The sequence below is a fragment of the Silene latifolia genome, chromosome 7 (genome assembly GCF_048544455.1).
Source record: "Silene latifolia isolate original U9 population chromosome 7, ASM4854445v1, whole genome shotgun sequence".
In the NCBI taxonomy this organism is placed as follows: domain Eukaryota; kingdom Viridiplantae; phylum Streptophyta; class Magnoliopsida; order Caryophyllales; family Caryophyllaceae; genus Silene; species Silene latifolia.
Window position 1 is genome coordinate 48278222 of NC_133532.1, and position 15033 is coordinate 48293254.

The following is a 15033-nucleotide window of genomic DNA, read 5'->3' on the forward strand; positions in this document are numbered from 1 at the left end:
CGCGAGAGTTTTTAAGAGTTTTATACACCTTTTATATGTTGTGTCGGGATGTTTGTCGGGATAAGTTGGGTTAGTATCATGTTTTCTGTTCGGTTGCTGAGTCGGGAATGTTAGGGGAGTACCTTTGTTTAGTAGTGGTTTGAACTTCGGGGACGAAGTTCCTTTTAAGGAGGGAAGACTGTAATACTCCGTATTTATAAGTCTTGGGGTACTCTATCGAGTAGCCCTTACTCTGTCGAGTAAGGGTAAGTTACGAAATAAAATAGTTTCTGACCTGTTGGGTACTCGATCGAGTAGCTGGGGTACTCGATCGAGTAAGGGGGTACTCGATCGAGTACCTTGGGTACTCGATCGAGTGTCCTATTTTTACTGGGGAGTTTTCTCGGGTTTTGTTAATTATGCGATTAAGGTATTTAAACATAATCGTCATTGTTTTAAATCACTTTTACAAAACCTAAAACCCTTTTAAGAGAGAAAGCGACCATTCACCTTCCTAATCGCATTCTTAGCAATTCCGAGTTCGGACGGTCGAGTTCTTGTCGTAATTCGTATCGTTGAGTTCCTTGCGTCGAGGGTAAGCTTTTAACATAATTTTTATAATGCTTTGTTAAGATTGGTTAAACCCTAATTTAGAGATTGGGGGTTTTGTGTGTAGTATGTGATGTGTAGTCTCTATGTGTTATGTGATAGGAGGAGGATTCGTAGAAGAGGCGTTTTGATATAGCTGTAGATACCGTCTGCTTGTTGTGCTTTCCAGGTAGGATTTCCTACTCAGTATTAGTCCCATAATGGGATATTGGTGATGTGTTGTATTCGGTTATTTGATATGATGATTGTATTGTGTTTGTGGTTGTGATTGCTGTTGTTGGTTCTCGAGATGCGTTCTCGGCTGAGTGGGGTCACTTGCGGGAGTGACTTCACGCCTTAGTTTCGCCCTTCGTGGAACCCGCCACGGAAGGGGATGTGCACATTAATGGGACATGGTTATCGCTCGGTATGATGAGCGGGGCTTAGGTGGGAACGGCTGCGGTCCCCCACTGGCTGGGCTGGTCCAGTGGACAGTCAGTATTGAGATGATGGGAGTTGGTTGGTGGTGTGTGTGTGTGTGTGACAGTTCAGCTGTCTGTTTGCCTTATTATTGCTGTTTATATCGATTGTGTGATTAGTACTGACCTCGGTGTTGTTTTGTAAACCTGCGGTGATCCATTCGAGGATGGTGAGCAGATATTGAGCAGGTATTGAGATGAGTACTGGGATAGATGGGATGCCACGACATGATGATAGGAGTCTTCCGCTGTAGCCTTTAGTTTATTTACTTTTCAGTTAGACAGTCAGTTTGAGAATAGTGTACCGCACTTTTAGTTGGTTTCATGGATTGTAACTATTCGTTAAACTATTTATAATAAACGTTGTTTCGTTATTGTTGTTTGATTATCATTGCCTCGGGTAACCGAGATGGTAATGTCTTCATACCTGAGTGGTCCTGGTAAGGCACTTGTAGTATGGGGGTGTTACAGTATGTGTGGTTACGGGGACGTAACGTTGTTTCTTTAAGAGGGGTAGGAGATGGTCGCATAGAGTTTTTGCATGTTTTATGTAAGTTTTAGTATAGTTAGTGGTTGTTTTGAGTCGGGTTGAGTTTTGTTTGGAAGGTGTGTTTTGGATTTTTGTGCCGAGTTTTGTTTATGTTCTTGTGTCGGGATGGTGTTAGTGTGTTTTGTTTTGCTTGTGGTTTGAACTTCGGGGACGAAGTTCTTTTAAAGGAGGGAAGACTGTAATACTACAGTTTTATGAGTCTTAGGGTACTCTATCGAGTGGGGCTTACTCTCTCGAGTAAGTTTGGTTTTATGCAAAACAGTAGTCTGCCTTACGGGTACTCGATCGAGTAAGTGTGACACTCGATCGAGTAAGGGCCACTCGATCGAGTAAGTGACTTACTCGATCGAGTAAGTCGGTTAACGGGTGATTTGCGACGGGTTTGTTAATAATGCGGATTGATATATATTGTGTCGTCAGTTTTTTCCTTAAAACACTTTTCATAACCTAAATCACACAAAGAGAAGATTAAAGTTACGTTGCTTCATCCTCATCGCATTATTTGCAAATCCCAGAGCTATGAGTGTCGGTTTTCGACGTTCTTTGCATATTTGTGATCCTTGCGTCGAGGGTAAGTCTTACATATAATTTTTATATCGTTTTATTAAAGTTGGTTAAACCCTAATTGAGTGATTTGGGGGTTTTGGTGGTTTATATGATTGTATGTATGTATGTATGGTGGTGTTTGCTTTCCAGGTAGGGTTTCCCTACTTGGTATTAATTACATGGCATGATTGTGGTTGATGTTGTTGGTATTGCTGTTGTTGTTTAATTATCGTATTGGCTTTTGATTTGGTGGTTGTTGATAGAAGTGTTGTGTTTACTGTATAACTGTCTGTGATCTTCGGGGTGTGTCCCTGGCTGAGTGGAGTCACTTGCGGGAGTGGCTTCACGCCCTTGATTCGCCTTCTGTGGAACCCGCCACAGAAGGGATGTGCACATTAATGAACATAGGTTTATCGCTCAATGGAGATGAGTGGGGCTTAAGTGTGAATGACTGCGTTCCCCCACTGGCTGCGAGGAGTATCTGTTGTGATGGGTACTTTGGCACAGCTACATATTTTAGTGTGTAGTCAGTGATGTGGTGATTGGAGATGGAGATTGGGATTGTGTTTGTGAGCTGTTTGTGTAATTGTCCTATTGTGGTTATGTTTGTGTAATTAGTAATGACCCCGTTTATTGTTTTAAAAACTGTGGTGATCTATTCGGGGGTGGTGAGCAGTTGTTGAACAGGTATGAGAACGTACGCTTGGGTTAGCTGGGATGAGTCACCACGAAGCAGTCTAAGAGTCTTCCGCTGTTACACTTTAATTGTTTGACAGTTTTGGCTTTTGAGAACATTGTATTGTACTTTATCAGTTTTTGGGCATTTGAACATGTAATCACTTTAAACCGTATTGTTAGTTAAATTATATTTCTTCAATGTCTTTTGATTTTTATTACCTCGGGTAACCGAGATGGTGACGTTCTTATACCTAAGTGGTCCTGGTAAGGCACTTGGAGTATGGAGGTGTCACAGGCACTTTCATATTTGCATAGATCGAGTAGAGTTACCACTAAAACCGGTTTAGTTAAATTCGCGACGCTAACATGTAAGTCTGAGGGTATAAAATCTCATCTTAATTCTGCATTTATTTTTTGTACTTGTTTTGTAAGAATTTATGTCATAAGCATGCTGAAAACTAGCGGCAAGTGAAAGCTCTATCTATTCAGGCAACCAAATAGGCTCGAACGTGGAGGCCGTAGGGACATGCAGTTTAGTATTGAGTAGTGGTTTTGTTTTGGTTTTGGATAAGACATTTTATGTTCCGAATTTTGCTCGGAACTTAATTTCAATTTCAAGGCTTGTACCGTTCGGATTTACCTTTAATTTTTCGAACTCTGGTTTCAGTATTTGCATAAATTCTAAAGTTATTGGTTATGGTATTTTGTCTGATAATTTATATCGTCTTTATTTACAAAATGATACCACTCAAAACACTCATGTTAATACCGGGTTAAAAGGATGTATTATGAATAAGGAGTCCTCTATGTTATGGCACCGGAGATTGGGACACATCTCCATTGAGAGGGTTAAGAGATTGGTAAAGGAAGGGGTACTTATGACTTTAGACTCTATCGATTTTGATACTTGTGTTAGTTGCATTAAGGGAAAGCAAACTAACAAATCTAAGAAAGGTGCTAATTTTAAGAGGAGTTCTGACCTATTAAGAATCATACACACGGAAATTTGTTGTCCGGACGTGAACGCTAATGATCCGAAATACTTTATTACTATTATTGATGATTATTCACGGTATATGTACATCTACTTACTTGGTTCCACAGACGAAGTTTTTGATGCCTTTAAATTGTGTAAGGCTGAAGTGGAGAAACAATGTGGTAAGCACATTAAAATTGTGAGATCAGATAGACGTTGTTGAGCCTGATAATTTACACTACCGCCAGTCTAGAACTCAGGCTCAGCAGTACCGTTCAGGCTAGTTGTGGACAACGCCCGCGGGAACTGCGTCCGCGGGATCCACACTAGGCATAATCGACTCGAGGTTCTTTCGAATCGAATTAAGACAAATTAGAGTCGCCGCCAAGTTTTTTGGGAACTTGGAACCGTTCAAGTCAACTTTACACCTTTCATCGAAAAGCATAAAGCCAATCGACTACAAGTGATTAAAGATAAAGACTTGTACCCTATATCACTCGATTAGAATGACTCTCGTAATCCAATGGTATTTAGACGGATCCACAAACCATAGATCTTGAGTAAGGGGTGAGGGTACGTGTTAGGAAGCCCGTAAGGACACCTAACCCCGCCCGTCAATAACGGCCTCTACTAAGTCAAGTGTCGGATTTCAAACAAGGTCATAGCTACTATGATATATGATATGCAAACATCGTTTTAAAACCCTAACATGTGAAGTGTCTATGTCGATTTAGATGCAACTAAACTAACTTTGTCAAAGTTATAATTTAGCATGTGGGTTGATTGATCTAACAACATACAAAGCAAACAAGGCTTAAGGGGAATGGGGGAGCCGTTGGGATCTACCCTATTACAACCCAGGCATTTCATGCCGACACAACGATAAATTAAAGATACAACTCGATCTAAAATACAACGCTATACACAAAGCCATACACGACACATTACACGGCCAATTCGGCCTAGGGAAACGTGCACAAGGGGGGTGGCCCACGGCTTACATGACTCACGGCCTTGGGTCACTCCTCGTGATGCGTGCTTTCACTTAATCTTATCGAATTAGACATAGGGCCACACACCAAAGCATGCATTAGCATTAATCGGGCCATGTCGCTTTAAACAACATGCGATTTACTACGCTCTTACACGAATTGGAGCACAACCATCTAACCAAATAAGACTAAGGTTTTTGAAGAAACTTTTGACTCGATAAAAGTAAAACAAACTTGAAAGTTACAACTCGATGAACAAATTATAAATTACAAGCAATGAAACAACAAAGAACAATTGGTACAAAAAACGAAGCAAGAAGGACAAAGAAATCGTCCACCCTCACGGCCAAACCACGGCCATCCTAATTCCTAGGTCAAGTTCATTAGTTAGATCAAATGATTGCGAAACGAGTTAGGAAACGAGTTAGAAAACAAGTTAAAAGCGACGTTGATCGATCAAGAAAATATCATGCGAGCGTGCATTCTACACGGCCTAAAGGGGTCGAATTAGGTCACGAAGCTACAAGATTGACGCTACTCATCGAGTGTTAATAGGAAGGTGCTAATCACGCACTCCTATGCTAGCGAGAAATCAAGTGAAAAGAGAGATGCGTTCAATTAGGTTATAGATTTGTTAATCGATTTTTAAAGCTATGTCGATGCCACCTAACATGTCTAATTAGGTTATTTAATCGATCTAAAGCCGTCTAAATGAATCATATGTTAACAAACAGGGGTCGAACTAACATGCAACGAGTCCTAGGGTAGATCGAATTGAACGAAACGAGCAAAGGGTCAAAAGCGAGGAACGAAGTTAGGATTCGTTTTATTAATGCCCTACCTTGAACACGAGGATATGTAAATGAGACGGGGGATACGACCGACCGATGTGGCGGATTTCTTTCCCATCTCAAGTCGACGCGGGTGTTCATGGTGGTACTTTAACTCATACTCGGACTATACTAGTTTCATAGTTAACGATGTCAAACGATAAACAAAACGATAAACAATGTAAAACGAACAATGAAAAAACAAACATAAAAAGAACGAAATAAAAGGGAGAAGAGGAGGATTTGATGCACCCTCAACCTACATGTATCGTTGACACCGTCTTGGGTCGTAATCGATCGTAGATTTTATCTCGAGAGGCCGTCGTCGACGAAGGAACAAAGCAACAACACGTTTTTTTGCAAATCTGGACAGCAACTTTCAAACTGCAATTTCTCACTCGTTTCACGGTGAAAATTAGATTTAAAAGATGTTTTGAAAACTAGAAAGAGAGGAGAACAAAGATCTTAAAACAAACCACGCTCTTTATGAGTTATTGGGCACGAAAAACGAGCACAAACAGAACTGGACAGACAAGAAAGCCGCGAAAACAGAGTGTATGACACTCTGTTTTTCGAGGGGATTCGTGTACTCTCAAGGTAAATTTGGCTCGTGAATCTTTGTCTAAGATGTAGATGGATGTTATGTGGTTAATTAGGAACAAGAAACTCGAATTTTAATGGAGATTTAAAAGGGAAACGAATTGTATTTCGAGAGAGACACAAACTGTTTCAGTTTGGATGTCTCGGTTTTGTCGAGGGTTTTGAGAGGCAATTAGGGTTTGTTTCTGGAGTTTAATGCTTGTGAATGACGGTAGTATGTATGGAGAACTTAGAGGAATGAAAGTATGGCAGAGGGTAGGTATTTGTAGGGAGTTAGAATAGGGTTTAAGAGAGCAACAAGCAGTCGGGCTCGGTTTGCATAGCTGCTGTCCATCAGCTATTTCGTGGTTTTTTTAGGGTTTGTATGGGGGGTTTGCTTGGTGGTTAAGCTAAGGTAATATGGGTAGGATACTAGGGTATGGTTTAGGGTTAATGGGCACGGGTTTAAGTGGTGTTTGGAGCGGGTTTTGGACTCGGATTTGAGCACGCAAAACAGGGGGGGCTGCTTGTGTTATTTGCGGGCTGTTTATGGAGTATTTGGGACGGGAATTGGATGGGTTTCGTGGTGAGTTTAGTGATGGGTTGTTGTGGGTAATGAAGGGCAGGAATTGGGTTGGTTGTGGCGGGTTTGGGTCAAGCTTTGAAGCACACAAAACAGGTTGAAGGAGGGGAAGAGCTAACGCGGGTTGGGGTGTTTGTATGGGCTGTTTTGGTCGTGATTTGGGACGTGGGTATGAGGGTTCGAACTGGGGTTGGATGGGTAGAAGCCTAGGTTGGTTAGTGTACTCGAGATTCGTGCCAACTCGTAAAGAAAACGGGCTCAAAAACCGAGCTATAATCGAGCTCCAATACGTGTGATTAAAACGAGTTTTCAACTTTCAAATTCGATTTTTCAAATCAAATAACACATTAAAATGAATGATTTTTCAAATCAAAAATATATTCTATTTTCAATAAAATAAATTTAAGAAAATAAATTCAAATTAAAACAATAAAATGAATTCACTTTAAAAAACATTTAATTTAAATATCATTTAAATTAATAAAATACTTCGTCGACAACGCTCATTCTACATCGTAAAACGAGCCCAAATAATGACAATGACAACAAAAGAATACATGTGTCCTATCATCATCGGGTGTTTGTCGGGTTCTCTATAAATTCCAATATCGACGGATACGGGTATCTACAGAGCCCCCACTTTGACTGAGGCTTGGACAAGGCGAAAGTCAAAGTATACTCCAGGTCCTTTTCGACCTGAGGATTCCGCGGGTCATTTATAGTCCATTAGACTTGCGTATATAAGCTCGCCAGCCATAAGAAGAGATCATACCTGAAACTTCGTCGGGGATTAATTCATGCTTCTGTTGCGTCGAATTATCATCGACCCATAAATTGCATAAATGGTGGGTTGAGCCTTATCCTCGGGCGCCTACGTATCCGTTTCTGACGGAATCAAACCCGCGTCGTAGTTCGGCAACTGCTGACACATGCCCAAAGTTTATCATCTGCTGGCATTTGTCCAAAATTCATCATCTGCTGGCAGGTGCCCAAATGGGACGGGACTTTCCAAGGAGGTTGCCGCCGCTTTCATCATTTGCTTTCAGCTACGGAATTCTTCCATTTCATACTCTTGTATTGAATTGAATTATTGGTGGATGTCATCCTTTACATCTTGATAATGGTCTCAAGCCAACGGCTTCAGAGCCCCGATTTGCAAATGGCTCTAAAGTCGAAGACTTTAGAGCCCCCAGTTGAAGCATATCCTGCTACATTTGAAGCACAAAAACGTACTAGCAATAATCACCACATAAGCACATTTGGATCATCGATCCTAAAATTAGATCATTTGAAAGATTGGGTCATCGACCCGAAAATTGAACTTGAAAATTTTGAAAAAACTGGGCCATCGACCCGGAGTTTGAATTTGACATCACTTGGAATGTTGGGCCATCGGCCCTTCAAAAATTGAATCTTGAATTTTGAATTTCGAAGGATTGGATCATCGACCCACAAAGATTCCACTACTTGGATCATCTATCCACAATTCGCAAAAAGCTTTTGGAATTTTGAAAATTTGAAATTTTTTTTGAAATCGAACCTTGATGGGTGAGCATGAAATATGACTCAGACACTCTGTATGACTTGTAAACAACGTGGGCATAGCCCGCTACCGTAAAACAAAAAAAGAAAACAAAACCCTAAGTGTGCACGGGTTTTAATTCAATTATTGACTTGTTGGGGGTACAAATGTAAATTGGCCATTCTGGCGCCAAAAGATGGCAAATGGGAATCACAAGGCCATCGGACTTGAGACAGAGTTATCGTATGGCATGGGCGTGATCCCAAGGGCACATGGGAATCAAGATCACTTGGCATTGACAAGGTGGATTAAACTCACGGAGCAACGACGTTAGCTTCGCCTAGACACTAAACACGGATTGATTTTATGAGAACAGTTTGACATCACACATCACTCTTGTTGGGAACATTCTGCCACTCTTCTCCTCGCCTCCTTTCTTTTCAGCGAGTATTCATCATTTCTTGCCACCGCCTTCTTTCTTTTCAGCGGGCTTTTACTATTTTTCTTCCACGCCTTCTTTCTTTTCAGCGGGTTTTTCATATTTTCTGTTCCCAACACAAACCTACATCTATATGACTCGGCATCTTTGCCTAAACCATTCGATAAAGCTCATTCTGAGACTTGATACTATCCATCCGAACCTATATCCTCATCCTAGCCTACATCGAGTGCTAAGACCGACTCAAACAAAGGTGGCTTCATTTGGATTTGGTTAAGACCCGTAAGAAACCGACAAGATGACAACTTGGTTGATGAGTGGATTGAATCCCTTATTCTGAAGGACTGCCTACGTATTCGCGTGGAGCGAAATCAAATCCGACGTAGTTCGATCAAGGTGCATAAACTTGGCATTTTGATTGTGTGTACACACTCGAAGGTTTCACCTAAGGTATCATGTCGTATCCCATTCTAGCATGTAAGGTACTGTTAAATCCCGTGTCTAGGGTTGGTACAAAAGGTTGTGGTTCTTTGGGATGTGGAGCTTGGTAAAAATAGGTTCGCAAGGTAAACCATCATTCTGAAGGTTCGTTTTGTGGTGCTAAGGCCAAGGGCTATGGCTTATAACGTGGTTGGAAATGGTGTCTCAGGTTTGATGAACCTGAGTGCAAATGGGTCGGGAATCGATGTGGGTTCAAATTTCCATGTCTGGATCCTGAAGGCTTGGGTGTTCTAACACAACCGATTGATTCTCGAAATCCTAACTATTCCCTCGTAAATGCCTCGGGACGGACTTAGGAGTATGGATAACTGCTGATGGTACTACCTGACCATTTTGGCTTCGCCTTTGAACTTCGATCAACATTTTGACATCTCTTTTTCTTTTTTTCTTTTCTTTTCTTCTTCTTTTCTTTTTTTCTTTCCCTTTTTCTTCTTCTTTTTCATCTCTTCTCTTTTTTTATTTTTCATTTTTTTCTTTTGCTTTTTTTTTTTTCGTCCCTTTTTTTTTTTCTCATCTTTTCATTCTTTTTTTTTTCTTCTCTTCTTGAAAAAGGTCTTCTATTCATTCCCTTAGTCACAAATGGATACACCTTAAAAACTGGGCTTCGCCAACTAAATTGGGTTAGAATTAACAATTCCTTCTTAGAACGGGTTGATATCTTCTCTCTTCGAGAGGGGATGATTCTGTGGGAAAAAGGCTTGCCTTCCGTCATCGATATGGAAAACAAGGAGCTAGTCCGGGTTCGTCCTAGAATCATCTAAAAGCCTGTCATAAACCTGGCTTTGATGAAGTTTTTCTACCGCCAGACATGGAATAGGTAAAGGAATCAAACACAGGATCCTAGTGTACCTTACATTTTGAAACGGGACATATTTGTACCCCAGGGATGCCTTTGATTGTGTTGTTCATTTTATTATGTTTCCGGAATGATTAAGGATTGAAAACAAGACATATTGGGAAACGAAACTGCAACCTTTTATTGGAACGACAAAAGCTTAACAGACTCGAAAGAATGATTCCTAGGACACACCCTAGGTCATCGCGGAACAAACGACTCAACTTCAAGAAAAGAAAGTCCTAAACTCGACTCGACTAAGATAAGAAAACAGATCCCGACTCATAATTTTCAAATCTGGTCTTGAGCTTTCTCTTGTTCAGTTGTCAACTTAGATGCTCGGCTCTTGTCCTTGATCCCTGTGATGGTTTGCCTCCATCCCGAGGTAGTCCTCTAAGGATCTACGCTAGTGATGGAGGTTGGTGAATCGAATTGTCTTTTATTAACTTCGTTAATGAGAGGAGTACATTCTAGAGCAAGACTCCCGACTTGAATTTCATTCTTTGGGTTTGGCAAGAATTCAGAGCAATCCAAAAATATTTTCCCGATAAACACCCCTTTCAAGTGACATGGGCGGATAAGATGGGAATAATCGACATTGTCTTCAACAGAAACAAAGTTAGAGTGATCGCCAAATGGATTGGTGATGTTATTGGGTTTAACAGTTGGGATCGGGAGTGTTCCATTCTCAATCATGTCTTGGATTTCGTGCTTGATCGATAGCACCTTTCGATATCATGGCCTTTCCCTTGATGAAAGGCACAGTAGGCATTTGGTTTATACCATTTACCTTGTTGATCAGCGGGAGGGTCCGGAGTCGGACCAATAGGCTTCAGCTTTCCTTGGGCTATGAGCCTTTGGAGAGCGTATGTATAAGTGCATCCGATATCGGTGAATGCCCTAGGTGTTTGGCACTGCGACTTCTTCGATTGCCCTTCTAAGAGATTGATGGCTTCATCAATATGGGTCGTTGCTGGGGCTTTTGCTTTAGATGACGAGGCCCCTTGGTATCCTTTTGGCTTCTCAGCTTCTGCCATTCGGACGTCATCTTCTACCTTTATCCCGATTCTTATCAATTCTTTGAAAGAACCAAAATTCTGTATTTGAGCATTACGGTAAATAGTTCGTAGATTCTTTACGAACTTATCTACCATTTCAACTTCATCAGGCTTCTTGGCTAGTTTCACGCTTTCAGCGCGCCATCTTGCAAGGAATTCAGTAAAGCCTTCTTTTTCTTTCTGTGTCATCACCTCCAATGTTCTTATGTTGGTTTGAATCTCGACATTATCAGCATAGTGCTTGCAGAACTCCACCGTAATATCTTCGAAAGTGGGGAAGTTCTTAAGGTCCAGTTGTAGAACCACGCCTTTGGGTGTTCATCCGAGAGATTGAGCGAAAATTTCGAGAGAGCATGTCAGGCAGTACTCCCTTCATGCTAAGTACCCCTTATAGGCCTTAATATGGTGGATGGATCTTCTATGCCCTTAAACTTTGGGATATCAATGAGTACCATGTTTGTGGGCAACTTATCCTGAACTGGGGCATAGGCCCTAGCATTTTCGTAGTGGATGTTCTTCCCCTGGGAGAGTTTCAGACGGTCTTCAATGAATGTGAACCGTTTCTCCAGATCAGTCAGAGGTGAGGTAGATGAAAAGGGATCTTCACCCAGCTTGGATTCGATCGCATCCATTCTGGTCATCATGAGGTTCACGGACAAGAAAACCCAGAACCGAGTCAATATTCAAATGTAAGAGCCTCTGCACACTTAAGGACACGACACCAACTTGACTCAAACAAAGACTCGACTTATGACCGACTAACCAAAAGGTTTAACTCACGGTTGGATTTAGACCTCTATTCATTTTAGACTCGACAAGACGACATGACTCAAGCTGTCATAGCTCGATTCTAAACTGGACTCGGTGTGACTAAACCCATGATTGGACTAACATAGCCCATAGGTTTAAGTGAAACGCCCTAAATGGCCTAGCTTGGACGTTTATGTGGACTATCCTAGACCAATTGGTCGACCAACATGACTCGAATCCCAAGAGGTGAGCTTGGGTGACCCAACAGGGTCGTGTTCTAGACACTTGGGGCAAAACACGCCTAGCCCAACACGGCCAGGACTCGGACACGACTCAACGCATTTCATGCTTGGTTAAGGTTCGAGAGGCATTTTGGATTGAATTTGAAAAAACGGATAATCGATTTGAAAAAGAGATTTAAAATGGGCAGCATGCCGGCTATAAAAGCTCATTTTGGGCCGAAAAATCTAGTCCTACTTGGGCAGCATTCCGCGTTTTTAAAACCATGTTATTTTGAAAGTGAGTTGTTCAAAAGTTCGGTTTTGAAATCGATACAGAAAATTTGAAAAGACTCGGGAAATTCATTTCGCACATTGTCATTCTCATGTTATAAGGATGTATGCTCCTAGACATCTCTAAGTCTCGGCAAGTCTTCTACAAGAAGTTCAATGCCCTCCATCCTTTTTGGGTCTTATAGAGCAAGGGCCTTTAGGTAGAGTACCTAGAAGAGCATCCCCACCATCAAGAACCACGACGAGGTGGAGCGGAAGCAAGCAATGTGCAAGTTCCTGGCATAGTGGGACGTCGCCCCCCACGCATCACAAAGAAACGCCGGGGAGGCCCGGGAAAGTCCTTAAGGGTTTATGCATGAATCGTAGCACTACGAGTAATGTTTTACTTTCCAATACTTTCTTTTCAAGTTTCACCTCGGAGGAAAAGACCCTAGAAACAAAGTGTAACTAGTCCTCTTTTCCCCGGTAGTCGCCAAATTGTGGACAACGCCCGCGGGAACTGCGTCCGCGGGATCCACACTAGGCATAATCGACTCGAGGTTCTTTCGAATCGAATTAAGACAAATTAGAGTCGCCACCAAGTTTTTTGGGAACTTGGAACCATTCAAGTCAACTTTACACCTTTCATCGAAAAGCATAAAGCCAATCGACTACGAGTGATTAATGATAAAGACTTGTACCCTATATCACTCGATTAGAATGACTCTCGTAATCCAATGGTATTTAGACGGATCCACAAACCATAGATCTTGAGTAAGGGGTGAGGGTACCTGTTAGGAAGCCCGTAAGGACACCTAACCCCGCCCGTCAATAACGGCCTCTACTAAGTCAAGTGTCGGATTTCAAACAAGGTCATAGCTACTACGATATATGATATGCAAACATCGTTTTAAAACCCTAACATGTGAAGTTTCTATGTCGATTTAGATGCAACTAAACTAACTTTGTCAAAGTTATAATTTAGCATGTGGGTTGATTGATCTAACAACATACAAAGCAAACAAGGCTTAAGGGGAATGGGGAAGCCGTTGGGATCTACCCTATTACAACCCAGGCATTTCATGCCGACACAACGATAAATTAAAGATACAACTCGATCTAAAATACAACGCTATACACAAAACCATACACGACACATTACACGGCCAATTCGGCCTAGGGAAACGTGCACAAGGGGGGTGGCCCACGGCTTACATGACTCACAGCCTTGGGTCACTCCTCGTGATGCGTGCTTTCACTTAATCTTATCGAATTAGACATAGGGCCACACACCAAAGCATGCATTAGCATAAATCGGGCCATGTCGCTTTAAACAACATGCGATTTACTACGCTCTTACACGAATTGGAGCACAACCATCTAACCAAATAAGACTAAGGTTTTTGAAGAAGCTTTTGACTCGATAAAAGTAAAACAAACTTGAAAGTTACAACTCGATGAACAAATTATAAATTACAAGCAATGAAACAACAAAGAACAATTGGTACAAAAAACGAAGCAAGAAGGACAAAGAAATCGTCCACCCTCACGGCCAAACCACGGCCATCCTAATTCCTAGGTCAAGTTCATTAGTTAGATCAAATGATTGCGAAACGAGTTAGGAAACGAGTTAGAAAACAAGTTAAAAGCGACGTTGATCGATCAAGAAAATATCGTGCGAGCGTGCATTCTACACGGCCTAAAGGGGTCGAATTAGGTCACGAAGCTACAAGATTGACACTACTCATCCAGTGTTAATAGGAAGGTGCTAATCACGCACTCTTATGCTAGCGAGAAATCAAGTGAAAAGAGAGATGCGTTCAATTAGGTTATAGATTTGTTAATCGATTTTTAAAGCTATGTCGATGCCACCTAACATGTCTAATTAGGTTATTTAATCGATCTAAAGCCGTCTAAATGAATCATATGTTAACAAACAGGGGTCGAACTAACATGCAACGAGTCCTAGGGTAGGTCGAATTGAACGAAACGAGCAAGGGGTCAAAAGCGAGGAACGAAGTTAGGATTCGTTTTATTAATGCCTTACCTTGAACACGAGGATATGTAAATGAGACGGGGGATACGACCGACCGATGTGGCAGATTTCTTTCCCATCTCAAGTCGACGCGGGTGTTCATGGTGGTACTTTAACTCATACTCGGACTATACTAGTTTCATAGTTAACGATGTCAAACGATAAACAAAACGATAAACAATGTAAAACGAACAATGAAAAAACAAACATAAAAAGAACGAAATAAAAGGGAGAAGAGGAGGATTTGATGCACCCTCAACCTACATGTATCGTTGACACCGTCTTGGATCGTAATCGATCGTAGATTTTATCTCGAGAGGCCGTCGTCGACGAAGGAACAAAGCAACAACACGTTTTTTTGCAAATCTGGACAGCAACTTTCAAACTGCAATTTCTCACTCGTTTCACGGTGAAAATTAGATTTAAAAGATGTTTTGAAAACTAGAAAGAGAGGAGAACAAAGATCTTAAAACAAACCACGCTCGTTCTGAGTTATTGGGCACGAAAAACGAGCACAAACAGAACTGGACAGACAGGAAAAGCCGCGAAACAGAGTGTATGACACTCTGTTTTTCGAGGGGATTCGTGTACTCTCAAGGTAAATTTGGCTCGTGAATCTTTG